This window comes from Ochotona curzoniae, unplaced genomic scaffold (genome assembly GCF_017591425.1).
Source record: "Ochotona curzoniae isolate NIBS_2020 unplaced genomic scaffold, NIBS_Ocur_1.0 contig_2404, whole genome shotgun sequence".
NCBI lineage: Eukaryota > Metazoa > Chordata > Mammalia > Lagomorpha > Ochotonidae > Ochotona > Ochotona curzoniae.
In genome coordinates, this window is record NW_024465451.1 from 6,297,703 (window position 1) to 6,324,808 (window position 27,106).

Here is a 27,106-nt window from a genome sequence, read left to right on the forward strand (position 1 = left end):
CTTTCAAATAAGTAAACAGATCTTTAATTTTATTTTTTATTTTATTCATATAGTTGACAAGTATGTATGCCCATGAGGACCGATGAATAGGGGGGTGGAGGACCGGACCGAGGTATTGATAAAGGTGGGTGGGACTAGTGCTTCCAATTTTCCTTTTCTTCTCTTTTCTCTTATATGACAGGAGGCAAGGGGAGCAGAGGGAGGGAGGAGAAGGTGGTTGCTACCAACTGCCAAACTACATCAGTACCTGGGGATAGGGGATGTCCACTTGATACCATCTTAGAAACCCTAATGTGGAGAAGAATGTTCCAAAGGTATTGACTATTTTGATAGTTCTGAGATGCTATTGATTTCACTGCTCCAAGGTTGAGAAAATTCTTGCAAGGTCCATTGGCTGAAACAGTCCACCTCAGTGCATCCACTGACCCGGACGGTTGCTATCAAATCCTGGCAAGGAGAGTTGTCCAACCTGTTCTGCTCTCTGTCTTCTTACATGGCACTCAGTGTCCTCTGAAGGCCTAAATGGGCTGGCTGTCATGTCCCCATATACACTTGGGCATGCTGTCCACTGCACAGGCATCAGCAATTAGGGAGGCCTTTCAAATAAATCTTTTTCAAAAAGGAGAGAGGCTAGGTTCAGCACAATAGATCAATGAACTATTCCTTCCTTCCAAGTACAGTGATCCAATATGGGTACTGTTTTGTGTCCCGGTTGCTCCACTTCCCATCCAGCTCCCTGCTCATGACCTAAGAAAGCATTAGAGAATGTCTCGAGGACATGGATGACCTGGAAGAAGCTCCTGGCTTATCGACTTTGAATCATCTCAGATAGGGTTATTGTGGTTATTTGTGGAGTGAATCAGTGGATACAAGAACATCTCTCTCTTTATCTCTGTAAAAATCTGCTTTTCAAATAAAATTAAATATAAATCTGAAAAAAAAAAAAGGAGAAAGATGCTGGGATCCATGCAATAGCTCAGTGGCTAAATCCTTGCCTTGCAAACACAGGGATCGAATATGGGCAGCAGTTCGTGTCCTGGCTACTCCACTTCCCATCCTTCTCCCTGCTTGTGGCCTGGGGAAGTGGTGGAGAATGACTCAAAGCCTTAGAATCTTGCACCTACATGGGAGACCCGGAGGAAGCCCCTGGCTCCTGGCTTCAGATCAGCTTAGCTTCAGCCATTGGGGCCACTTGGGGAGTGAACCAGCAGGTGAAAGATCTTTTTTTCTGTAAATGTGCCTTTCCAATAAAAATAGAATAAGTCTTACAAAAAAAAAAAAAAAAGGAGAGATGACATCATTGGACTCTACCCCATCTCTCAGCAAGATTCACAGCAACGCTGGCAACAATGACCAACAATGAGACCAGGCTTATGTTTTTCCTATTCAGCAGTCCCGGCAGAATAAGAGGACCTTTTTCTTGGTGCTCCTGCCAGGGTCTCCGACTGATGCTCATTCCCTCAACAAGCCTGGTAGGGCGACCTGCCAATTACTGTGGCCAAGGGACTGCAACATGCTGATCAGCCAGGGTCATCTGCTCCCCTAGGAGCCCGAATGGAGGAGACAGAATCTCTCTAGGAGTTGTCAGAGTGCTGTTCCCTGGGGGGAGGAGTAGACAGATACTGGACAGCCTGGGCAGTACTCTGTCCCTCTGTTTGCTCCCAGGTTCACAGATAGATGAGACAGGCAAAGATCACACACTGTGAGATGGCACCTGACAAATTCAGAGTGAGTGGTGGGGTATTGTTGAGTGTGAGTTCTTGCACTGATGAGATAGGCTTTTGATAAATGGGGATTGTGGGGAGGAAGGGTGCGAGCGCACACAGGAGGCAGGAAGCCCGGTATGTGGTCCAGAGGAGCACATGTTACAGGAGCACTGGGTGTGTAGGAGTCACAAGTGAGAGCAGGAGATCTTCCATTTGCTGGCTCACTACTCAGATGGCAGTAACAGGCAGAGCTTGGCGGGTCCAGAGCCAGGAGCCTCTTGTTTCTTCTGGATCTTCCAGGTGAGTGCAAGTGTCCAAGCACTTGGGCTGTCTTCTGCTGCCTTCCCAGGCATATTAGCAGGGAGCTGGATCAGAAGTGGGGCAGTCGGGTCTCAAGCTGGTGCCATATGGGATACTAGCGCCACAGATGGCATCTTTATGCGCTATGCCACAGTGCCAGCCCCTTGTCCTTCATTCTGACACCACTGAAGAACTTTTGAAAGTGGGGTCTGGCGCCATTGCCTAGTGGCTAAAGTCCTAACCTTGCATGTGCCAGAATCCCATATGGACACTGGTTCGTGTCCCAGCTGCTCAACTTCCATTCTAGTTCCCTATTTGTGCCCTGGGAAAGCAGTTGAGGACAGTCCAAAGAATTGGGACCCTGCACCCATGTGGGAGATCCAGAAAAGGCTCCTGGCTCCTAGCTTTGGATCGGCTCATTTCTGGCCATTGCAGCCACTTGGGGGTGTCAACCAGCGGATGGAAGATCTTTGTCTCTATATATTTGCCTTTCCAATAAAAAATAAATAAATCTTTAACAAAAAAAGTAAAAGTCAAGGTGAAAGTAGAAATATAGTCAGGGGCCTTCCCACTGAGGATTTAGGGTTTGATCTGATGGCACTGGAGTTGCACTAGGGAACAGCACTCTCTTCTAGAGCATGGCTCAGTGGAGACAGGTGGGAGGCAGGGAGGCTGGGGAAGAGATCAGAATCAACACTTCGTAACTTTTTTACTAATCTCATAGTGGATTTTTTTTAATGTTTATTTGAAAGAATCGCACACACATACAGAGATAGAGGGGAATTGAGAGACTGATTGATTTTTCTGCCTGTTGCCTCACTCTCCAAATGCCTACAGAAGCCTTGAGCCAGGGACTCCATGCTGGTTTCCTACATGGGTGACATGAGCCCAAGCACCTGGGACATTGTCCTCTGCCTTTTCAGGCACATTAGCAGGGAGCTGCATAGGAAGCAGAGTAGCTGAGACTTGGACTGGAACTTGGATATGGGATGTGGGTGTCCCAAGCAGCAGTTTAAGCCACTGTGCTACAACCTAAATCCTCAGTGTGATCTGCACAAGTCCTGAGGTGTCTAGTCTTCTCAGTCTTTCTACTTTAACCTTCACTTTCAGGGTGTCTCCAGTGCTGTTGGGGTGAAGCCTGCCCCAATACCTTATATCTCTTACTCCACTCCAGGCTCTCCATTCCAAGCACTTTGCAGTCTGAAGACATGAATATGCCTGAGGCAGCTGGTAGCAGGTTCAATAGGTATGTTGGAACATAGTATATTGGACTCCTTGGCTCATTCAAACTTGTGGATGAAGTAGGAGAAAGCCAGGATTCCTTGGATATTTTATTCATTTTTCAATTAAATTATTTTTTAAAGATTCATTTGTTATTGGAATGTCAGATATGCAGAGAGAGGAGGAGAAACAGAGAGGAAGATCTTCCATCTGCTGACTTACTCCCCAAGCATCCACAATGGCTGGAGCTGAGCCTGTCTGAAACCAGAAGATAGGCGCTTCTTCTGGGTCTCCCGCATGGACACAGCGTCCCAAGGCTCTGGACCATCCTCAACTGCTTTCCCAGGCCACAAGCTGGATGGGAAGTGGGACCACCAAGACATGAACCGGTGCTCATATGGGATCCCGGCCTCTGCAAGGTGAAGACTTTAGCCACTAGGTTATCATGCCGTGTCCTCAATTAAATTATTTAAGAGAGAGAGAAGGAGAGGGAGAGAGAGAGCTCATTCACCAATTTGCTCCCCAAATGCCTAAAATGGCCGGGGAAGGACTGGACCAAAGTCTGAAGCTTGGAACCCAATCTAGGAACCCCACTGCTTGGATCATCACCACTGTGTACCAGCGTCTGTATTAACAGGATGCTTGGGTCGGGGCTAGAGCTAGGTATCCAACCCAAGCACTCTCATGGGTATCTATCTAAACTGGCAGCCCAAATCCTAACCCCCTCAGAGATTTTGAACTTGGATGATGAGAAGGGACAGAGGAAATTCCACCAGAAATTATACATGGAAGAAGACCAAGAGTCTAATGAATGGGGTCTCACCTTCTTCCCATTTAAATATTAAATGGGTACCTTGACTCTGCTTCGGATTTCAAGTTGCCCCAGGAGGTATTAGGCATAGTATGAGTGATGGGTGATTCCGTATGGGGTGGCACAGGAGGGCTCGAAACCAGTGGAGGTAGTGGCGACCCACTGTTGGCTGTGGGCTCTCTTCCTGAGTTCCCCCATAACTGGGTCTGGAGCAAAGCTAACAAGAGCAATCCGAGGGCAGCTGTATTCCCCTGCTAGGCTGAACTGCCAGGTTGTGGTGTGTCTCTTCCAACCATGGTTTACCCACACTTTCTCTTCTGTACCCAAATGGGATTCAATGTCACTGTCCTGAGAGTCAAAGAAATCTCTCTCCAGGGTGGTCTGACTCCGCTTTTTGGATTCTGAGTCACTGAGGTTATCTGACCCATGATCACTCAGAGACAGTCAAGAAAACAAGAGCACCCAAGATCCAAGAGCTCCACTAGAAAGCAAATACCCTCTAACCCAGAAACCAAACCAAAGGGTGAAAACCAGAGTACAAATTGGGCCCACACACCGGGGCGAGAAACCAGGCAGAAATCTGGGTGAAAATCTGAGATCCATATGGCAATCCAATCAGTCATAACCCAAGAGGAACAAATGGGCAAGTCACAGATAGGTGTTAAGCTGAACACCTATGTCCCAGCTTCCCCAACAATATAAATTATCCTAAGAAACATACAACAAATAACCTGGACACACTTACAAAGCTACAGATATTCACCCCTCCCCGGCCTCTTTGCCTACATTCCACTACTGCTAGGCTTCTCCTCTAGTGGAACTCCCAATAGCACACAAACCAGAAATAACATTGCCATCTTTGTTGTCCTACCTAGGCAGTAGACAGAGGGTGAGGAATACAGACACACAGGGACCATGCTCAGAGGATTACCTGTCCTGGGGCAGCCAGAGCAACAGACGCACACAACCACGCAGTCCCTGGTCTGAAGTCCTGAGGTCTTGAGTTCTCAAATTCTTCAGGTTCCAGATTGCCAAAGTCTCAAACTCTTCAGGTCCCTGTTCTGAAGTCCTGATGTCCCTATTTGGGCACCAGTTCTCAGGGGTTTTAGACCCTGGCAGCAGGGCCCCAAGGTCACCAAGGGTGAGGGAGACGGTGGCCTTCTGCCACAAGAACCACCAGAGACAAGCTGGCAAAGAATGTCCATCTAGTCAGTTAAGTTCCAAGTTTATAAAGGTCTAAGAAAAGGGAGGGTAGGAGGGCGTTTTCAGGTAGTCCCTTCACCCAGTGATGACACTGTGATTGGATGAAAGGCATGCCTAATCCTGTCGATCTTTCAATCACAATCAGAGGTCACGTTCTACATAGAGGATTGAAAGTCACACCCTAGAGCAGGGCAGACATGCTAAGTCACACCCACCAGGTTGGAGGCAGAGACCCTGGGGATGATTTCCCACACTTCCCCAGGCCTGAAATTTCCCCCAGGGCTCCAGTCTCTTTCATTTCTCCTCATGCAGGCTGTCTGCCAGAGTGACCTTTATTCTTGAGGCACATGGCATGGTACTCGGGTAGGTTTTATAGCTCTAAGTATTTTTCTCCCCCATTTACATCTCACACTCAGCTCATATAGGAATGTCTAAATGTTTGGGAGCCCAGAAACATTTCACACAACCTGCCAGAAACTAAACTCTTTCATTCTTTCCCCTAGTATGGTATTGCCTAGTTGACTGCATACTTAGTTGCTGTATGTATGTATTTTCATTAGGCTGCTTATTTATTTATCTGATTGAAAGGCAAAGAGACAGAGAGGTATAGGCAGCTCTTCCATCCAGTAGTTCATTCCCAAATGGATACCACAGCAGCAGCTGGGCTGGGCAGAAGCCAAGAACCAGGAATTTCATCCTGGTTTCCCATATTGCTGGCAGAGATCCAAGTTCTTGGACCATCTTAAACTGCTTTCCCAGGCACAGAAGCAGGAAGCTGGATCAGAAGCAGAGCAGCCTAGACTCAAATTGTCCAAACCCATTTACAGGGTTGTTGGTCCCTCTCCATTAAGCTTTACGCTCCTCTCTTGGGGAAAAAAAAAATAAACTACTATTTTATTAAAGGGCAGATATACAGTGAGGAGGAGAGACAGAGAGAAATATCTTCCAACTGCTGATTCACTCCCCAAGTGGCCACAATGGCTGGAGCTGAGGCAATCCAAAGCCAGGAACCTGGAACTTCTTCTAGGTCTTCCATGCAGGGACAGGGTTCCAAGGTTTGGGCAAACTTCACTGCTTTCCCAGGCCACAAGCAGGGAGTTGGGTTGGAAGTGGGCCTGCCAGGACATGAACCAGCACCTGTATGGGATCCCAGCACATGTAAGGCAAGGACTTTCGCCACTAGCCTATCAAACTAGGACCCACTCATTTTTTTAAAGTTTTATTTTGTTTATTAAATGTACAAAGAGAGAAGGGAGAGATATTAATCTTCCCAAATGGCCACAACAGCTAGGTCTGGCTCAGGTCAAAACCAGGAAAAAGAAGCTGCTTCTGGGTCTCCCACATGGGTGCAGGGACACAAGGATTTGAACCATCTTCAGTTGCTTTCCCAGGCACATTAGCAAGGAGCTGGAGTGGAAGTGGCACACCTAGAACTCAAACTGATGCCTACTCTTTCTGTCTCTCCTTCTTTCTGTATATCTGCCTTTAATTTTTTTTTCTTGGGCCCAGCATGGTAGCCTAGTGGCTAAAGTCCTTGCCTTACATGTGCTGTGATCCCATACGGGTGCTGGTTCGTGTCCTGGCATGCACCAGAATCCCATGTGGGCACCGGCTCATATCCTGGCTGCTCCACTTCCATCCAGCTCCCTGCTTAGGGCCTGAGAAATCAGTAGAGGACCCTGAACCCACACCAGAGACCTGGAGGAAGCTCCTGGCTCCCAGCTTTGGATTGGCTCAGCTCTGGCCATTGTGGCCACTTGGGGAGTGAACCAGCAGACAGGAGATCTTTCTTTCTGTCCTTCTTTCTGTCTGACTTCCCAAAAATAAATAAACAAATCTTTTTTAAAAAAAAAAGTTTTTTTTTATTTATTACAAAGTCAGATATACAAATGGAGGAGAGACAGAGAGGAAGATCTTCCAATGATTCACTCCCCAAGTGACCGAAACGGCCGGAACTGTGCCAATCTGGAGCCGGGAGCCAGGAACTTCTTTCCGGATCTCCCACGTGGGTGAAGAGTCCTAAGGCTTTGGGCTGTCCTTGACTGATTTCCCAGCCCACCAGCAGGGAGCTGGATGGGAAGTGGAGCTGCTGGAATTAGAACCGGTGCCCATATGGGATCCTGGTGCGTTCAAGGCAAGGACTTTGGCCACTAGACCACGCTACCGGGCCCCTAATTGTTTTTCTTTTCTTGCCTCTGCAAGCATGGTGAATGTTCCTAAAACATGCCAGTCCTTTTGCAAGAAGTGTGGCAAACACCAGCCCCACAAAGTCACACAGTATAAGAAGAGCAGAGACTCCCTCTATGCCCAGGGGAAATGGTGTTATGATAGGAAGCAGCATGGCTGTGATGGGCAGACTAAGCTGATTTTCCAGAAAAAAAAAAGGCTAAAACTACAAAGAAGATTGTGCTGACTGTTCCTGCCAGGACAGCAGGTAGATTAAGTAGGGCTGGCCCATAGCCTCACCGGTGTGCTCAGGATCTGGCATTGGGAGCGGTTCCGATGGAGGAGCTTGGGGAACTCTTCTGTTGAAACCCAGTTCAAAGAAGGGACATAGCACATGGTATGCAACGACCAGTGCTGAAGCCAGCAGGGTTAGGGCTGGTCTGCCATTGGAGCTAGCTCAAGAAGAGCAGTTAGAATTCTTTAAATATTTATTGATATGCACTTTGCGTCCTTTGTCTCAGGGGGCGGGGGTAGAAAAATCCATAAAAACTGATCTTCGTTCTGGATGATGAGCAGGCAAGCCAAACACAGGGGCTGAAATTCAAGTGCAGAAGGCCTGTGGAAGGAGGAGGCGCAGCACGAAAGAGGGGCTCTACATTGGTGATTTCACGAGGGCAAGAACTGCCCCAGACATCAGCCTCTGCAAAACTTGGCTGACTAAGCGCCGGCTCAGAGGTCTGTTTGAAACGCAGGTTCCAGGGCTTCAAATTTCTGGTTCGGGCGGCAAGGAGCACCCACTTTCACAAACGTCCCGGGCTCCGTAACACCTCTTTGTGTGTGCTCTCATCAAGGCAGCAGCGCGGAGGAGCCTGGCAAGTGAGGCCGGCGGGATGTCTCGGCCCCCGGGCGCTCCGACGACGGAGCTCATCAGCAACACTACCACCAACTCCGAAACCCTCCATTTTGCGTGGCGTTCTCAGCGTACCGGAGGCGCCCAAGGGCCTTACGTGAGAACCTCGCAACAACTCTGTGAGGAGCAGGGACGAGTTTTATTTTACCGGGCAGAAAAAAAGTTGAGAGAGGGGAAAGGACTGCTCAAGGTTACAAAAAGAGAGGCGGCAAACGTATCCGGGACCCGTAGCCGACCACCGAGGCCAACCAACTAGCGGGAAGGTGGGGCCCAGGTCCTCCCTCAAGGATGGTCACAAAATGGTGGGGGCAGTGGCGTCAGCAACGCCCCCGCCCCTTCCGTCCACCTTCCCCTCTCTTCCTCCAGGCCACCCAGGCGCGGGGGAGGGGATGGAACGGAGGGTCCCACGTGACGGCCGAAAGCTCGGCGCGTGACGCAAAGCGGCGGGCTCCGCGGTCGCTTTTTCTTATGGGAAACGTAGTCCCCGAGACCGTCAAGTCGGCAGAGAGAAGCGGGAGGAGGACTACATTTCCCAGGAGGCAGCGGGAGAACGCTGCTGCTGCCGCCGTCTTCGGAGAGCGGGGACGCGGGGCGCGCTGTCGGGCGGGGGCGAGGTTCGGGCCGGTTGTGCCGTTGCGAGGCTGCAGCTGCGATCGCTGCGGCGGGCCCAGGTGAGTGCGCTCCGCTGATGGGAATCGGGCCAGCTCAGCCAGCTCAGTCGGCTCATTTCGTCTCGTTCCTCTCCTGCGTGGAGACTGAATCAGGGTCCCGGCGAAGGCCCATGGCGGAGACGCTCGCCGGCGCTTCCACCCCGGCCTCTTCTGAGCGGGCCCAGCGCCCTGGGGCTCCTCCCCCTCCCCGCCCTTCAGGGCTTCTCCCCGCTCTGGCCTAGTTTACGAACCCCCGTCTCTCGAGCAGCCCGTGGGGGTGGGCTTCTTTCTTCTCTTGGGAGGCTGCCAGGGGAGGCCTCCGCTTCCCGCTTGTCCCTCTTGGATCGTGCGAGCCCTATTATTTGGACTATCTTTCCCCCCGGAACTCCAGATTCCCACCTCCCACCCCCGGGCTCCCTTGGCCTGGTTCTGCCTTCCCCTGGAGCGCATGTGGCTGGCGCTCAATTAACGCTGCTTCCCGGGAATAATAGCGGTCCTCTTCACCGCCCCCCCCCCCGGGCTGGAGATGAGGCCGGCTTGCATTCCACTGGTAATTGGCGTGCTTGCTTCTGCGGAGCCATTTCCTTTGCTTCTGCACCGCTTGGATCGGCTCTTTGCCCTTCCTGCATTTTGGGGCGCGGCGCGTGGCCGCAGAGGCGGTGGGGTGGCGGGGGATGGGGGAGGAGAGGACGGTGTTGACTGGGGAGCTGGGTAATTGGATTGCAGGATTGGTAGGACCCGGTCAGGAGATCGTCGCGGAAGCTTCCAGTGGCGGCCCCGCCGCGGGACCTCCGGAGCCCGGCTGTCTGCCCAGGCTCCCATCTTGGCCTTGCCAGCTTTGGATTTTTAGGTCAAGAGTCCGTTCTCAGGTGCCTCTTATTTTCTTGCCTCTAAAATAGCAGTGAATAATATCCCCCCACCCCTTTTAACCGTTATCATGAGGATTAAATGAAATAGTCTGGCGACTGCTTAGCTGCTATTACTATTACCATGATTTCTGGATTTCTCGATGATAGGCCTGGATGGAAAGCCAGCGTGCCGACATTTTTGTCCTCTTTAGATGGCTCGCACTTTGTTGATAGGGATGTTGTTTGTGCCTCCCGTGTATAGCCTAATGTGTATTACTTTTGTAGAAGACTGTTAGCCAAAAAAAAACAAAAAAACAAAACAACTAGTTGGCTGCCGGGAACAACTTGTAGAACAAATCAAGCCCAGGTGGCTTTTTTCTGGGAGATGTGTTTTGTGAAGAAGTGTTTGTAGCTAATTATCAAGAAAAAGTTGTCCTGAAACCTTTTAGGCTTGACTACATTTATAAAAGAGCTGCATTAGCGTTTCAACAAGAAAGTCTCAAAAATCTTGCTGGTATAATTCCAGCTCCTTCTTGCTTTTCAAATATTTTTGCGCCATTTGGGTGTTTGTGGCCTGCAGATGGGAGTGTAGCCCCGGCGTTAGCAGTAGTGCTGGTGGTACTGGGGGTTTCTGTGTAACTCCCTTATACCGGGTACAGGTACTGTTAGAGTCCAGGCCATAGCTCCCCACCCGGACATTAGGGTGCAAGCTAGTCAACCCCCAGAAAATGACAAAGAGTCTCACTGGTAATGCAAAAAGCAAACAGAGTTTATTGTGCCAGCATGCTGGGGTCAGGTCGTACTTGGGGCACACAGCCAAGCGGATCGGACCCCGACTTAACATAAGGCTGGAGATTATATACCCCATCTTGGCTGTAACATATATGAAAGTCAACTCAAAAGTAACAAATTTAGGTGCAAGCAATCTGTTCCATTCTCACACTCATTATTTATGTTCCCACACTTATTGTTTACATTCCCACACTTATTATTTACGGCTCATCCCATCCTCACACCCTTGTCTTTATGGCTCCTCCCGACCCTGGCTCCTCCCGTCCCTGGGCCGGGTAACTGTGCCCCTGCCTTCCTGCACCCCGGTTAGATGGTAGATAAAGAAACAAGGGAGACAGATTGATCACTAAAGTGGAGCTTTCCCACAGTTCAGGCGCCTTCTGACCTAGCGAAGTAGTGCCTTCTCACCCAAAAGGGCCTAATATCACCTAACACTAATATTCTTAACATTTTAACATAGTAACATTATGCCAATACTCTAACAGTACTTTTCAGTTTGGGTTAACCAGTGACTTCTGGATTGTTGGAAGAGTAACCTGTTTTGTCTTGAGAAGATTACGACTCCAGTTAGCACAGAGATGGGCAAGGATGAGGCTGGGTGAGGAGTGCACATGGACATTATTTCGGTGATTTAGAATAAAGAGTCTTTCTTAATCATTGAGACTCTTAGAGTGTTGACCATTTTCTCTTAGGTGTAGTGATATTCTGAGGGAAGTGTGGTTAATACTAATCAATTACTGATTTGGTGGATTCTCACACTTTTTTTTAAGATGTATTTGTTGACTTGAAAAATCAATGCTGCTGAGAGAGAGGGACAGAGATCTAGAGCTCTTCTATCCGCTGTTTGGTTCCCTAGACGGCGGCAAAGCCTGAAGCCATGAGTGTCATCTGGGTTAGCCCCGTGGGTGCTGAGGTCCAAGCGGTTGGGCCATCTCCACTACTTTTCCCAGGCCGTTAGCAGGGAGCTGGATTGCAAGCAGAGCAGCTAGCGCACTAACTGGTGTCCATATGGGACACCTGCTGTACCACAGCACTCAACTGTCCTCACGTTCTAGAAACATCTAAGGTCAGCTCGGGACATGGTTCTGATCCACTGATTGAACAAGCAGCACATGTAAGTCTTCTACCATACTAGTCCCTGTGCTAGGCTCTGAGGGTAAAGTCAGCTGCGAAACAGACAAGGTCTTGTCTTTGGGGAACTTTAAAGGCTGGTGGGAAAGGGCGAAAGGTGAACATATCACAGATGGAGAATGGTGACTTGGAGGTCTCAAGAGGGGACTCAAAGTGACAGATACCGAGAGGGGGGAGCTAAAGGCGGTCAGTGGGACATCAGGGAGCAAGCATCCCAGCGGAAGAGCCGAGTGCCAGCGCTGAAGAGGGGAAGCAGCAAGTAAGGTTGGCACCTGGGGAGGGGTTAAGCTGAGTTGAAGGGGCTAGTTGGGGGAGAAGGGATCTAACTACCCACCTTGCAAAAACGGATATAGTCGTGGGCTCTCAGGGACCAAAATCTCAGGTGAAAAATGTTCCACTGTAGAGACCACCTAAGCCCATTTAATCTGCAAGCTCTGCCTTAGTCCACTGTGCCTTTTCTCTCACCACTCCTGGGTGACTACTATCACCAGCCTGGACTAGCTTAGAGCCTTGTCACTGGCATCCCTGAGTTCATTTTCCACACCTCTTCAAGAGTGATTTTGAAATATAAATTTTTCAGGGCCAGTGTCTTGGCCTAGTAGCTAAAGTCCTCTCTTTGAATACACCAGGATCCCACATAGGTGCCGGTTCTAATCCCAGCAGCTCCACTTCCCATCCAGCTCCCTGTTAGTGGCCTGGGAAAGCAGTCGAGAACAGCCCAAAGCCTTGGAACCCTGCACCCACATGGGAGACCCAGAAGAGGATCTGGACGCCTGGCTTCGGATCGGCACAGCACAGGCCATTGCACTCACTTGGGGAGTGAATCATTGGACGCAAGATATTTCTCTGTCTCTCCTCCTCTCTCTGACTTTGCAATAAGAATAAATCTTTATAAAAATTAAAATAAAATAAATTTCTCCCCAATTCAGGTCACAGAACCTTTCCTCCCAACCTCCCTTGACTGTAGGGAGGCAACTATGTATTTGCTGTGGAGTAAATAATGTACAAGTGTCTGATGGCAAGCCCTCCCATTGGGGTCTCATGTGAGTAGAAGGACCCCAAGCACTTGACTTACCTTCCACTACTTTCCCAGGTGCATTGGTAAGAAACTGGATCAGAAGTGGAGCATCTGGGACTTGAACTCATGCTCCAGTGGGAGGCTGGTGTGTAGTTTTTTTCAATGTATTTACATAGGATAATATTTGTGTTTCCTGCTGCAGAGGGCTTTTTTCCCCTTAATATTTATTTGGCAGAGCGACAGAGATGGGTAGAGGAAAAGATGGAGCCTGGAGCTCCATCTGGGTCCCCCCTGTGGGTGGGCAAAGTGCCTTCCGGTACACAGGAGCAGGGAGCTGGGTTGGAAGTGGTGATCCAGCTCTTTGTGCTGCAGCACCGGCCCAAGGTTAAGAGTTGTACTGCAAGACGCGTTTCTTTTTCCTTTTCATGAGTAGTTGAGAGCTGAAGGCTAAGGAACTAGGTCCAGTCTTCTGGTGTGTTTTAAGTTTGGATTAGTGGTCAATATTTTAAAATAAGGAAATTTCATCTAAAAGTTTGCTTTTACAAAATCGAGCCTGGCTGCCGTGGATTTGTATTTCTGTTCTGCAACAGCCATTCCTGTCCTTGGGGCATGTCCTTTCTGGTTTGCCAGAGATCCCACTGCGGCTTGCTGTGTATCTGTTGCAAGGAGCAGTGTCTTGATGCTTAGCATTGTTTGTTACAGTCATTTTAGCTTAATGTCGGGCCTGGTTAGTACTTGGATGAGAGACAGTCATTCTAGTTCATCGACTCTGTCCTGATTTATAATGCAGTTCTCTAGTGACCTCGCTCAAAGTCATTTTGCTATCTTATGATATTATCACATTTTCTCGTTTTGTATTTATTTCTTTGTTTCATGGAAAAAGGATGTTTTAAGGTAATTTGGGAAGAAATAAATGAAGCACCTGTGTCTTTTTTGAGCTGGCCTGTCGGGTAGTTGTCCTGGGTTCTGCCAGGTTTGCTGTGTGGCATCTGGAATGTTGTAACTGCATAGCTTGACCTGTGACAAAGGTAGAAGGCCAAGCAAAGAAACTGCTGAATGTCTGATTAACGAGAATTTAAAAACTTAACGAGAATTTGAAAACTTAACAACCAGTTTTTCTTTTTAAAGATTTATTTTTTATTATTTTTTCATTGGAAAGGCGGATATACAGAGAGGAGGAGAGACAGAGAGGAAGATCTTCCGTCCGATGATTCACTCCCCAAGTGAGCGCAACCGGCCGATACTATGCCGATCCGAAGCCAGGAGCCTCTTCCGGGTCTCCCACACGGGTGCAGGTTCCCAAAGCTTTGGGCCGTCCTTGACTGCTTTCCCGGGCCACAGGCAGGGAGCTGGAAGGGAAGCGGGGCTGCCGGGATTAGAACCGGCGCCCATATGGGATCCCGGGCGTTCAAGGCGAGGACCTTTAACCACTTGCGCCACCGTAGCTGATCAGGCTGGGAAGAAATGAGGGTCGGGGGAAAGTGGGTGAGACCATTTGCTTTCTCCTGTATCTGGGGGAAGGGGAGAAGCTGAACCCAGCGGCCCAACAGTCTCACTTCCCTGGGGATCAGCACGGACACATTGTATCACCCCAGTCAGGGTCGCGGGTGTAAGAGCTGCTGGGAGGGTTCTGCTTAAATGGTTTCAGTAGATGTGAAGTGCTGTGGATCTCCCCAATCCAAGGATGTGGAAATCCCCTCAAGGTCCATTAGCTGCTGTAGTCCACCTTAGTCTTCATTTGCCCAGATATTTGCTGTCAGTGCTTGGCTGGCGTAGTTCTGCTCTCCTTCCTCGGAGCTAGTGTGCTTTTTTTTTTTTATTGGAAAGATTTACGGAGAGAAGGACAGACAGAAAGATCTCCCGTTTACTGGTTCACTTCCCAAGTGGCCACAATAGCTGGGACTGAGCTGATCCGAAGCCAGGAGCTTCTTCCAGGTCTCCCACATGGGTATAGGGTCCCAAGACTTTGGGTCATCCTCCTGCTTTCCCAGAGCACAAACAGGGAGCTGGATGGTAAGTGGGGCCCCTGGCATTAGAACTGGTGCCCATATGGGATCCCAGCGCGTGCAAGGTGAGGACTAGGCCACTAGGCTACCGTGCTGGGCCCCAGAGCCAGTTATTTTTAAATTTATGTACATCAACAGGTCCATGGCTTGGCTTTCAGTAATCCAGTGTGATGTTGGTTGAATGATAAAGAAAGATTGGTTGAGGATTTAGTAGAGGTGCAACAACAGTTACTGAGCAAGTTTCCTCCCTGGAATGTTGCTTATGACTTCCCCCAAGATGGTCCCGGTTCATCTGACAGTTGTGTCTTAGAATATTGATGCCTTTGACTTCTGGGCTGTGGGCCATCAGGACAGAAAAAAAGGAGAGGAAGAGGTGGATCAAGTGTCAATGTAGGGGCCTAGCATCGTGGCCTAGCAGCTAAAGTCCTCGACTTGAAAGCGCCGGAATCTCATATGGGTGCCGGTTCTAATCCCGGCAGCTTCACTTCCCATTGCGCTCCCTGTTTGTGGCCTGGGAAGGGAGTTGAGGACGGCCCAAATCCTGCACCCACATAGGAGACCTGGAGGAAGTTCCTGGCTCCTGGCTTCGGATGGGCATAGCACCAGCTGTGGTTGTCACTTGGGAAGTGAATCATTGGATGGAAGATCTTCCTCTCTGTATATCTGACTTTGTAATAAAAATAAATCTTGGGCCCGGCACGATGACGCAGTAGTTAAGGTCCTCGCCTTGCACGCCCGGGATCCCATATGGGTGCCGGTTCTAATCCCGGCAGCTCCACTTCCCATCCAGCTCCCTGCCTGTGACCTGGGAAGGCAGTCGATGATGGCCCAAAGTTTTGGGACCCTGCATCCGTGTGGGAGACCTGAAAGAGGCTCCTGGCTTCAGATTGGCTCAGCTCCAGCCGTTGAGGCCGCCTGGGGAGTGAATCATTGGACAGAAGATCTTCCTCTCTGTCTCTCTCCGCCTTTCCAATAAAAATAAAATAAATCTTCTTAAAAAAAATCTTATGGGCCCGGCGCGGTGGCGCAAGTGGTTAAAGGTCCTCACCTTGCCGCCCGGGATCCCATATGGGCGCCGGTTCTAATCCCGGCAGCCCCGCTTCCCTTCCAGCTCCCTGCCTGTGGCCTGGGAAAGCAGCAGAGGACGGCCCAAAGCTTTGGGAACCTGCACCCGCGTGGGAGACCCGGAAGAGGCTCCTGGCTTCGGATTGGCATAGTATCGGCCGGTTGCGCTCACTTGGGGAGTGAATCATCGGACGGAAGATCTTCCTCTCTGTCTCTCCTCTCTGTATATCTGCCTTTCCAATGAAAAAATAATAAAAATAAATCTTTAAAAAAAAAAAAAATCTTAAAAAAAAAAGTGCCCATGTAGAGTTGTCCAGTAGCAAAAAGAATCGTAATTTTTTTTTTTTTTTTTTTGAAAAGCAGAGTTGAGAGGGAGGGATATTCAATTTGGTGTCCCACTCAATGAATGCCTGCAATGGCTGGGGCTGGGCCAGAGCCTGGGACTCCTGGAAATTCATCTGAGTCACTATGTGTAGCACGGCTCCAAACACGTGGACTTGTGCTGTGTTCCCAGTCACATTAGTAAGCGGCTGGATTGGAGGTGAAGAAGCTGCGTCTTAAACAGGCTGGCTTGGGGGACTCTGTCCCTGCCGGCAGTGTTTTTACCTAGCCCTATTCTTTACCTTAAAAACAACTGGGCAGGAACTAGAATTTGAGTTACTGCAAGGAGTTAATTTGGTGTCAGTTGATTTGCCTTTTTTTTTTTTTTCTGGGAAGTTGAAACATAAGACATTAATGCCAGTAAGTACCAGGCATTTAGTGGAATGAAAATGGTGGGGCAGGGGTGTGGTGTGGTACACTTGGGTTCGGCTTGGGACTCCTGAGTGTGTCACTGCTGAGCCAGCTGCTTTGGATGGTGGGATGATGGCCCATGCTACCCACAGGAGAGACCAGGAGGGAGGGCGCGGAATTCCAGCTCCTGTGTCAGCCCGGCCCAGTTTCTGCTGTTCTGGGCATTTGAGCTGGCAGATGAAAGATCCATCTATCTAGCCTTTTCTGTCAGTCTGCCTGTCAAATAAATGAATTCATCTGTTAAAATGTGTGATACACACATTTTAAATTTCTATCTAGAAGAGTTATTTTTTAAAAAAATTTTCCATGTATTCGAAAGGCCCAGATAAAAATACTGGGATTGAGAGAGCCAGCTTGTGTCCTGGTTTACTGTCCAAGTGCCTTGTGCAGCCAGCTGCGGGCCTGACTGCGATGGGAACATCCGAGTCTTCCACTTGGGTGGCAGGGGACCCCAAATGTGGTCATCAGCCACCTCCCAGGATGCAGAGTCTGAATAACCAGGACTACAGGGATTTCACTATGGGGTTCAGATAAGACAAGTGGTAGCCATACCCACTGTGCTACGCTGAGGCTCCCCCCACCCCCACGCCCAGTTGTTTCTAAGCAGGCTGATTTATTGCTGTTTCAATTTGAAATGTTTCCGAGCTACTGGATATTTATGGTGGGTGAGCTAACGCTTAGTTGTTCAGCGTCTATTTTGAGGCTGTGGTAGGCAAATTTATTTCCCAAGTTAGTATAGTTAGAGTTGTTGTGATGAGTTCATTATACGTGGCTAGAAAGAACTTTTAAAAATGTGGTCAGCAGCACCTTCCAGAGGTTTAGGTTAGTAAGCAAATCTTAAATTTCATTCAATGAAGGGCCATGTTTCTTTCATACAGGGTGGTTAATCATTACATCAAATATATTCTAGCAGAATGAAAGGTTTTTGATTTTTCTAACATTTTCTTAGGAAAACTGGAAGCATTCTGAAAAGGTGAATTGTATAGTGAGCTTTCATGTACCTATAATAGATTCTGTGTTTCTTAACATGTGTTGTGTTTATTCTATCTTTCCACGTGTTTCCTTTTTTCTCTTTAAAATTTGTGGTGAAATTTGTAGCAAAGTCTTAATACTTTAATTATTTATAAGTATATAGTTCAGGGCCCTGGCATGGTAGCCTAGTGGAGAAAGTCCTTGCCTTACAAGTGCCAGAATCCCAGGGCTTTGATATGGGTACCGGTTCTAATCCTGGTGACCCCACTTCCCATTCAGCTCCCTGCTTGTGGCTTGGGAAAGTAGTCAAAGATGGCCCAAAGCCTTGGGACCCTGTGTCGGTGTCCTGCAGTGATGGACTTGGTGCATGGAGCCAATAATAACATGCATGGACTACTGACTGATGGTCAAACCGAATTTTATTAGTGATAAGGGTGGAGGTATTGAGCTCATCAGCAAACCCATTAACTGTTTCTATGCTTTTGTTTGGAACTCCTTTAGTCTTGTACATTCCAGCAAGTGTTTTCATACACATGCTTTCCACTCTACTGTTCTCATTCAAATGATATCCCATCAGGGATATAAAAGGTAGCCATTTGGCTGTTCTCATGCAATGAACTGTAATCCTGTGCTCACTGACCTTCTAGGGTCACAATGTCCTCCTACAACCCTGCACCGGCGTGGCAGACCTGGAAGGGGCTCCTGGCTTCGGATCAGCTCAGCTCCAGCTGTTACCACTTGGGGAGTAAATCAGTAGATGGAAGATTTTTCTGTCTCTTTTTCTCTGTAGATGTGCTTTTCCAATACAAATACATAAATCTTAAAAGAAAAAACAAAAACAGGAATATAGTTAAGTGATACCAAGGACTGGGGAGCAAGGTGTGTTAACACGCCTTTCTCTTGTCCTGTGTTGGAGTGTCCTGTGTTTGAATCCTGGCTGGAGTCCTGATTCCAGATTCCTGCCCAGAGCGAATGCTGGGAGGCTGTGGCGGTGGCTAAAGTAACTTGGGTTTCTTAGACTTGTTTGAAAGGCAAAGATGGAGAGAGATAGCTTCTACCTGCTGATTTGCTTCCCAAATGACCAGAACTGGGCCAGCCTAACCCTAGAACCAGGAGCTCTGGTTCTCCCACATGGACGACAGGGGCCATGAGGACCTGGGCTGTCTTCCCCTACTTTCTCAGGCACATTAGCAGGGAGCTGGATGGGAAGTAGAGCAGCTGAGACTCAAACGTGCCCCTGTGGGATGTTGGTGGCAGGCAGTGACTTTCTGTGGCACTCCGTGATGCTACCCCCAGGTGACTGAGTTCCTTCCACCCTGTGGGAGACCTGGATTGTGCCCCGGGCTCTATGTTTCTGGCTTTATTTCCAGGACAGGGCCTGCAGTATGATAGACATTTGCTGAATGTTTAATAAATCTTTTTAACTTGACCATTGAAGTGTTTGCCATTTGTGTTCATGTTATTCACTTGTTGGGCAATCTGGAAGCTCGAATTTGGATTTTTGGTTATATGTATTGAATGTATGGTCTCTAGTATGAGGAGTTGGTTTTGGTTTTCTAAGGCTTGTGGACATTTTTATTCATCTTTATTCTCAGAATTTTAAAGCTTTTACATGTAGTTTATTTCGTTTCTTGTTTTTTAAGATTTTACTTATATGTATTTAAAAGTAGTTGTTCAGTATTCCTTGCAGTGGTGAGAGTGATGTGTGCCCCTTCCCTGCTGTGTCCTCACGGGTGGGGGAAGAGGGTGTGGCCTCTCTTTGCTATCTGACTACTTTATCCTTAGAGGATGGAGATGGTCTCTTGATTGAATTTGAGAGACCTGGGTGTGGGGAGAATGTTCTGGGGATGCTGTTTGAATGGTGGTGGGGTTTGATGTATAGCAGAGGAGGTGTGACTTGCTGCTTGTCACCTGATTCTGATCCTGTTGGATCCTTATCACTGGCCAGAGTCTTTCCCTGCAGCGGCCTTTGGCCTCATTGTGTGAGAGGTGACTTAGCCCAGTGGCTCTTGATTGTTCTCCTTATGTGAATTGCAGGGTCTGTCTACCTCAGAGCACCCACAGCTTAGGTGCTTTCTGTAGAACTTGGCCTGAAGTGTGCCACTGGTCTGTCTACCCTTTGTGGAATGCTTGATCTTCTGTGGGGTTAGAGGAGGCTGGGTGTGTTCTTAATCTTTTCATGAGAGTCAGCCACTGACTAGTCTAGTCACTGCTAGACCAGTGGTGGCCTGGTCTAGCAATATGGCTGGACCATGGATATGTGGGATCTTCTCTGTGAGGCACTCATGTGGTTCAGGGAGCCCACTCCCCACTTCCCACCAGGGCGCTCTACCCAGCCCTCTGCCAGCCCCTGTTCTCTATGCCCCAGTGGGTGCTCTGGACTGCCACCAGCCCTGTCTCCAGTGTGTGTCTGTGGGTGTGTCCACTTGGATGGGGGTGGGGGAACATCCAGAACCCTCAGCAGGCTGGCTCTCATGCACACCTGCTAGACTATTCTCCAGACCTTGCCTCCCTTGTGTGCTGTTGGGTGCTGTGTCCTGGCCTTAGTGTGTATTGGAATGTGGTAATCCAGTTCAGTCCACCAGCAGACCTCACTGTCCAGCAGGTTTCTTGGTCTGGTGGTGGTGACCCTTCGGAATCCTTGCCACACTGACTCAGACCTGGGTCTCACACACCTGCTGCTTGGCCTCATCCGGCCTGCCCCATCCCCAGCTTTCACAAGTACTGGTAAATGCAGTTACCTAGATGGGGGAATTCCCACCAAATCCTATAGGCTGGTCCCCAGACCCAGCTCAAATGGCATAGCCTGGTCTCTTGGATTGACTGCTGTATTCACAGGTGGGTGCCTTCCTTGGTCTGGTCAAGTTGGCCCTCCAGAATGCCTGCTAGGCTGGCCACCCAACCCAATACCTTCATACACTTGCTGGTGCTGCTGCTGGGCAGAGATGGACCAATCAGGAGCCAGGAGTTTCTCATGTGGTTTTTTTTCCACGCGGATTCAAGGGTCTTGGGACTTTGAGCTGTCCTTGCTGTTTTCCTAGGCACATCAGCAGGGAGCCAGATCGGAATGTGGAGCACCAGGAGGGTGTCCATATAGGATCGTGCCCTCTAAGTTTATAATTTTAGACACAATAAAAAAATCTTCAGTGAATTTTTCAGCAGGAGCAAACTAATATATCAAATGAAATGATAATTTTTCTCCAGATTACACCTTCCTTTTGCTTTACTCTTCTCAAAGATGGCCTTTCTTAATCATTCAGCTTTGGAACCTTGGTTCTTTTCTTTTTGATAAGGCCATTCAGTTTGTTGGTGAATGCATCTGCAGTGTGTGTGCCTGGCTGCTATCAGGTACCTAGTCAGCAGTACTCCTTCTCTTACTTTTGCTTACATAGATTTTACTTGCTCTTTAGAAGCCTGATAAGTGAGCAAGACTTTCCCCTGAAACCTGCTTTTGTTCTTACAGCTGTATGTGACCTTTGCCACTGTTCTTCCCTGGTGGTACTCCATTCTGGCAAGTGTTAATGTGGCTTTCTAATGCCGCTCCTCCCTCTTACACACACTCGTGGAAGGCCAGGGTAGTGTCATAAATATGATAGGTACATACCTTGTTAAGTGAGCCTCACACCTGATAGCTTCCTAGCTTATCTCTGTCCGCCCTCCTGGCCTGTCTTCTCAGCATCCCAGTGACTTGCCTGCTAGGCACATGGAGTGGCTTCCTGTCTCAGCTGACTGGTGAGTGTTGCCTTTCAGCCTGTTCCAGTTTGGACTCTGAGTATTGCTTGCACAGCCCTTGAACAGTTTGATTTCTAGTGAGGCTTTTTTATATCTTGCTTACCTTCCCAAGACTCAGATCAGTTGTTTCGGTCAGTAAGTGTGGTTTATTATTATTATTTTATTTATTTGAAAGGTAGCATGATGGAGGGGGGGAATGGAAAAGAGGAGGTAGAGGTACCTCATCCATTGGCTCACTCCCCAGAATGACCGATAGTTGAGGCTTTGTCAGACTGAAGCTAGGAGCCAGCAACCCCAGGGAAGCTATCATGGATAGCAGGTGCCCAGGTACTTAGGCTATCTTCTGTTGCTTTCCCAAACATTATTAGCATGCAGCTGGATTAGAAGTGGAGCAGCAGGGGCTTAAACTTTCTCTGATATGGGAAGGCAGCATCAATATAACCTGCTGTGGCACCCCACCCGCCCCTCAATAACGGTTTCAGATAAATTCAGGTAGTGCTTCTAATCATAGAAGGTGGCATGCAACTGTGTGCTTTTTGTGTATTGGCCTGTTTTTTCATTTTCTGCAGTCTTGACTCTGAAGTGTGATTATAATGTGTGTCTTAGAGGTAGAAATGAGGCAGGTAGCGTGACGGTAACACCTAGGATGCACACTTTTTAAGGGAGGGGTAGATCAGGATTCAGTCCTAGACATTCTGGCCCTAGGAATATCATGGAAGTGTCTGGGCTAGACAGACTGGCTCATGATATATACTGTGAGGTGTGTGCAGGTTTGGGCCACAAGGAGTAGGCATCTGTGGAGTGAGGCCTTGTTACTGTACTAGTAAAATACAGGAGGAGTGAGTAGAGAAAGTTGGGTGCACTGTAACCTGGACCATCCTCCACTGCCTTCCCAAGCTGTTAGTAGGGAGCTGGGTTGGAAGTGGAACATTTGGGACTGGATTTGGCATCCAGCTGGAATGCTGGTGTCACAGGCAGCAGCCTTATCTGTTATACTGCCAGTCCCTCTTGGTATATGCTTAGGGATGTGGCACGTCCTTAGATTCCTGCTTAATATGTTCTTTGTTGCTCAGATGTTATCTTGGGAGTCAAAAGTTTGTACATTGAACAATCATGATGAAAGACATTTGGGGCGATAAAATTTAAGACAGACACAATCCTTATCCATAGGCACATTCCAAGCTTTTCAGTGTGATAATGGCAGAGGTGGAAGATGGAGTGATGTACTACCCTTACTCCTCCTGTGGATGTGGGAATGATGATACAGGAGTTGGGGTCTGAGCTAGTTCTGGAAAGGATGAGAGGATTGGGAGAGGTTCCTGGAGGGAGAGCTTTGTGTTTGTTCATGAGACAAGAGCATAGGTTTTGACAGCAGTGACTGTTAGAGAAGAAGCTGTTTGAAGCTGTGAAAGAACATGTCTGAAAGTATGGAAAGAAAATTCATTCTAATGGTAGTTTCGTTGTTTGGCAACAGAAGTGTGTGGCAGAAGATGCAGTGGATAGAATGGGATTGTAAGGTGTCTTACTGGATATTACTCAATGAGCAGGAAGAATGTTGTGATCATATTTTTTGTTTTTTGTTTTTTTAAAGATTTATTTTTATTGGAAAGGCAGATATACAAAGAGGAGAGACAGAGAGGAAGATCTTCCATCCGATGATTCACTCCCCAAGTGAGCGCACTCCCCAAGTGAGCGCAATGGCCAATGCTATGCCGATCCGAAGCCAGGAGCCTCTTCTGGGTCTCCCATGCGGGTGCAGGGTCCAAAAGCTTTGGGCCGTCCTCGACTGCTTTTCCAGGCCACAAGCAGGGAGCTGGATGGGAAGTGGGGCTGCTGGGATTAGAACCGGCGCCCATATGGGATCTCGGCATGTGCAAGGGGAGGACTTTACTACGCTGTTGTGCTGAGCTCTACATTGCAGTTTTTAGCAGAAGTGGAGCAGCTAGGATCTAACCAGTACCCATAGGGGACACCAGCACCCATAGGGGATGCCAGCACTGCAGGCAAAAGACTAGTCTGCCACACCCACCACACTTGCCCTCAACTGTCAATTTTTTAATGGAGAGTATGCTCAGAAGTGGTTAATTCTGTCATAAGTTGTATACTTTGAACTTGAACATACTGTTCCTTTTTGTTCACTCCTTTTTTTCTATTTACCTGAAACCTTGACATAGCAGTTTTCAAGTATTATATAAACATGTTCTGCCTAGCAGGTTGAGGTTTGATTTGTTAAGCTATTTATTTGACAGAGTGACAAGGGGAGCTTGCGTTGTCTTCTGTCCTTTTGGGTCAGGCTAAAGCCAGGAGTGGGGAGCTTTATCTGGGACTCTGGGTGATGGGACCCAAATACTTGACTATCTGCAGCTTTCCAAGCATATTAGCAGGTAGCTGGGTTCAAAGGAAAGTAGGCAAGACTAGAACTAGTGTTCCTAATTGGGGATATTGGCATTGCAAGTAATGGCTGGGCCAGCTGTGCCCCAGGGCTGATAGATGTGGGCAAGCCTATCTTTAACTTTGTGTATTTCTCAGTAAAAGGTTGCCGGGCTGGGCTGGTGCTGTGTAAGTCTGTGACTCTGGTGGTCCAAGTCCTGGCTGCTCCATCTGACCCAGACCCCTGACCACGATGGTCAGGTTGCTTGAGCCCCTGCCAGGCACATGAGGAAACGTGAATGCAGTTCTAGGATTTAGCCTCTCCCAACCTGGCTCTTGTAGCTATCTAGAGAGGGAACCAACAAATGGAAGATCTCTGTCTCTCACCTTCTTGATAAAAGCAAGAAAGTAGGTAGGTAGGAAGGAAGGAAGGAAGGAGGGGGGAGGGAGGGAGGGAGGGAGGGAGGGAGGGAGGGAGGGAGGGTGGGTGAGAGGGAGGAAGGGAGGGAAATCAAGAACAGAAAAGGGATTGCCAGGAAAAACAAATTCTGTCTAGGTTATCCCAGAAAATAGAAATGCATGGCACTAAAACATCAGTGTTTGTCCTTGGTTTGGATCTGGGAACTATGTTGCTAATTAAGGTCATACAGTGTAGCAAACGGGAACATGCTGAGCTGCAGTGTGGTCTGAGGCACTGTTGTCCTCTACTTGGGTTATTTTAGACAATATTTTACTTTTGTCCTTGGCCTCTTAATGTGTGCTCCACTCCAGTCACAGTGTGCAGTTCCGGCTAATGGGGTCTTAGAACATAATTCTTAATCCTGTGCTCAGAAACTAGTGGGTCCTGCCAGGTAGTTGAGCTAGAGCAGGCCAGTGTCTCCTCCCCACTTAAATAAGTGCCCTCTGGAGCCTCCAGAGGGCCAAGGCGAATTGCAGGCTGTCCTGGCAGGAGTGGGGTCAGGTGGGATCCTGGCGGCCAGGCTTGTGCAGAATTCCATGCGGATTTCTAAGCTGCCCACAGGGAGCTGTGACCCTGGCCTTTGGTGCGCAATTATTTGAGCTATTTTTATTTTAAAAATCTGTAATTCTGCCTTATCTGAATGCTGTTTTGAGTGTTGTGGGCATTACAGCCCGTGTAAGCCTTTCAGTCTAGGTTTGGGAAGGGTTGGCTGAGATTTAAGAAATTAGCTAACTCGTTTGGCTTTTCCTGGGCAGCTGCTTGTTGTGGGGTACAGGGTCTCCCAGGAGACCTGTTGCTCCAAAGCTTGTAGTGAGGATGAGAAATGAGAAGTGGGTACAAGTCGCTTGGGAGTGCCGGGGCTTGCTGCTTTGTCCATTGTAACTCCCTTGCTTAAGGCATGCTCACCAGCCTGCCTGTAGACTTCCATTGCAGGCACTCCAGTGTGGCAGTGCCCAGGAGTGGGTGGGGATGTGACGCGTGGATCCCAGAGAAATGAGCAGCACAGGAAGGTGAGCAGAAACGTGGAAATTGCTGCTGTCAGTTGATGCTGCTATTTATGCTGTAGTTTGTAGTGGTTGAGACTATCAAGTCCCATCCGAAAGTTGCTTTTTTTTATTCATGCTTATACCATAGAAAGATTTTGTTTTTGAAAAGATGAGTGGTCCCTGGAGCGGGGAGAGATCTCTCTTGGCTGCCCACATTACACAGAAGAAAACCAGAGCTGGCCTGGTGTCTTGCAGTGCCTGCACACTGAGACGGTCCTCCGACCGCTCATGTTTTTCTCTTTCCTGTGTTTGGACCCTTCTGCATTCAGATAAGGTGCAGACTCTTCCAGCCTGTGATCAGCTGTCCCATGCGAGACCTTCCTTCCCCAGTTTGTGTAAAACTGTTGTTCTTGTTCGCTCATGCACCTGCATCTACTTCCCAGAATGAATTTTAGAAATGAAGGGGCGTATTCTAAAAATTATTTATTTGAAAGGCAAAGAAACTGAGAGCTCCTGCTAATTTACTCCCTGAATGCTGATAGAGGCTATGACTGGGCCAGGCTAAAGCTCGGAGGCAGAAATTGAGTACAGTTCTCCCCCAAGGTCAGCAGGGATCCAGCTGCTTGAGCCATCAGTTTCTACCTCCCCGGCAGTCGATCAGCAAGAAGATGGTAGATTCAGGAGTGGAGCCAAGCCTCACACCTGGACACGCCAAGAGGCTGGTAACCTAAGCCAGTGCCCACCCCTAAAAGGGCTTTTTCTGTGTTGGCATCCTCGGCGCTCACCATAGTGCCTGGCAAGTAGTTGGAACTTGATACATTGATACATTTTTGAGGAACAAATGGGTAGTTTAGTATTGTGTAGAAGGACAGGTGGGCAATTGTCTTTAGTGCAAACTCCTTACTGATAACACAGGCCTCTGGTTAGGGGAGGCTGGAAGGCATGCCTGTGGCTGGCCAAACGGGCTAAAGAGCCTAGAAAGTGAGGGCAGGGGCGATATCCCAGGACTTCAGTTGTGTGTAGTCAGAGTCACTGAGAGAGCATCTCAGAGTTGAGCATCTCAGAATTGAACACAAGTTGGAATGAGACGACTTGCCATTGTCTGAGAAAGGAAGGAGATGGGGTGGGGCAGTAATTTGGAAGATTTTGTCCATGGGCTTTTGCCTCTGGTTAGTGTTGAAAGAACGACTGTATTAATAGTTGATGTTTTTGTTTGTTTTTGCAATAGCAAAGGAACTTTGTTACTTGCATTCTAGGATCCAGATCTCATCCAACACAGTGGAGTCTTGACAAGGGCCCTGACCATACATTTGACATAGTTTATAGTAGTTGATGTTTATGTCTTAAATTTAGTATGTTGTGGATTAAGTGGTGCTTCTTTAACAGTGGTGGGATTTCCTCCGTGGGCAAGGTTGGGCAAGGTGGCTGCTGTGAGCCTCTCCCTGCAGCCCATGCCTCTGGGGTTAGGAAACTGGGGAGGTGGGGGGAGGACGTTTTGGCTGATGTCACCCATGGTGAATTCTAAGCACAAACTGAAAGAATACATGCCAGAAGTATTTTTGAAAGAATATTTGAAAGTGCTGTAGTTTTGTTTACCAAGTATAAATATCATTATTGTCATGAGTATCAAGGGTCTAATGAAAACCACTTTTATCTGGAAGGCAGTATTGAAAGTAGATTTTATTGTTTGTAATAGTAATCATCTGGTTACCTTTGGTATAGGTCAAGAACTTACTGCTTGGATATTGAATTTACTCAGCAAACATATCAGTGTTAGGTAATATAAAGAATTTATAACCTAGTGAGGGAATTAATCTATTAACATATAATGAGATGGGTGTAAGGAGAGCCAGGTCTAGGTAGAGACAGGCAATACCCAGCCTAGCCCAGTGCAGGAAAGCCAGGAATGAGGAAAACATTGGTGAAAGGGAAAGAGGCATGTAGTTTGAGCAGGTCCAGAGGGTAAG

The 27,106-nt window shown here is 48.3% G+C and overlaps 1 protein-coding gene across 1 annotated transcript in view; it reads left to right on the forward strand.

The window, feature by feature from the left end:
* The first annotated feature begins 8,914 nt into the window (after positions 1-8,914).
* Positions 8,915-27,106, forward strand: part of THRAP3 (thyroid hormone receptor associated protein 3) — a 49,546-nt gene continuing 31,354 nt past the window's right edge. Inside the window, exon 1 of the mRNA XM_040974208.1 lies at positions 8,915-8,988. The gene's annotated coding sequence lies outside the window, so the exon portion shown is untranslated. The remainder of the gene's footprint in view (positions 8,989-27,106) is intronic.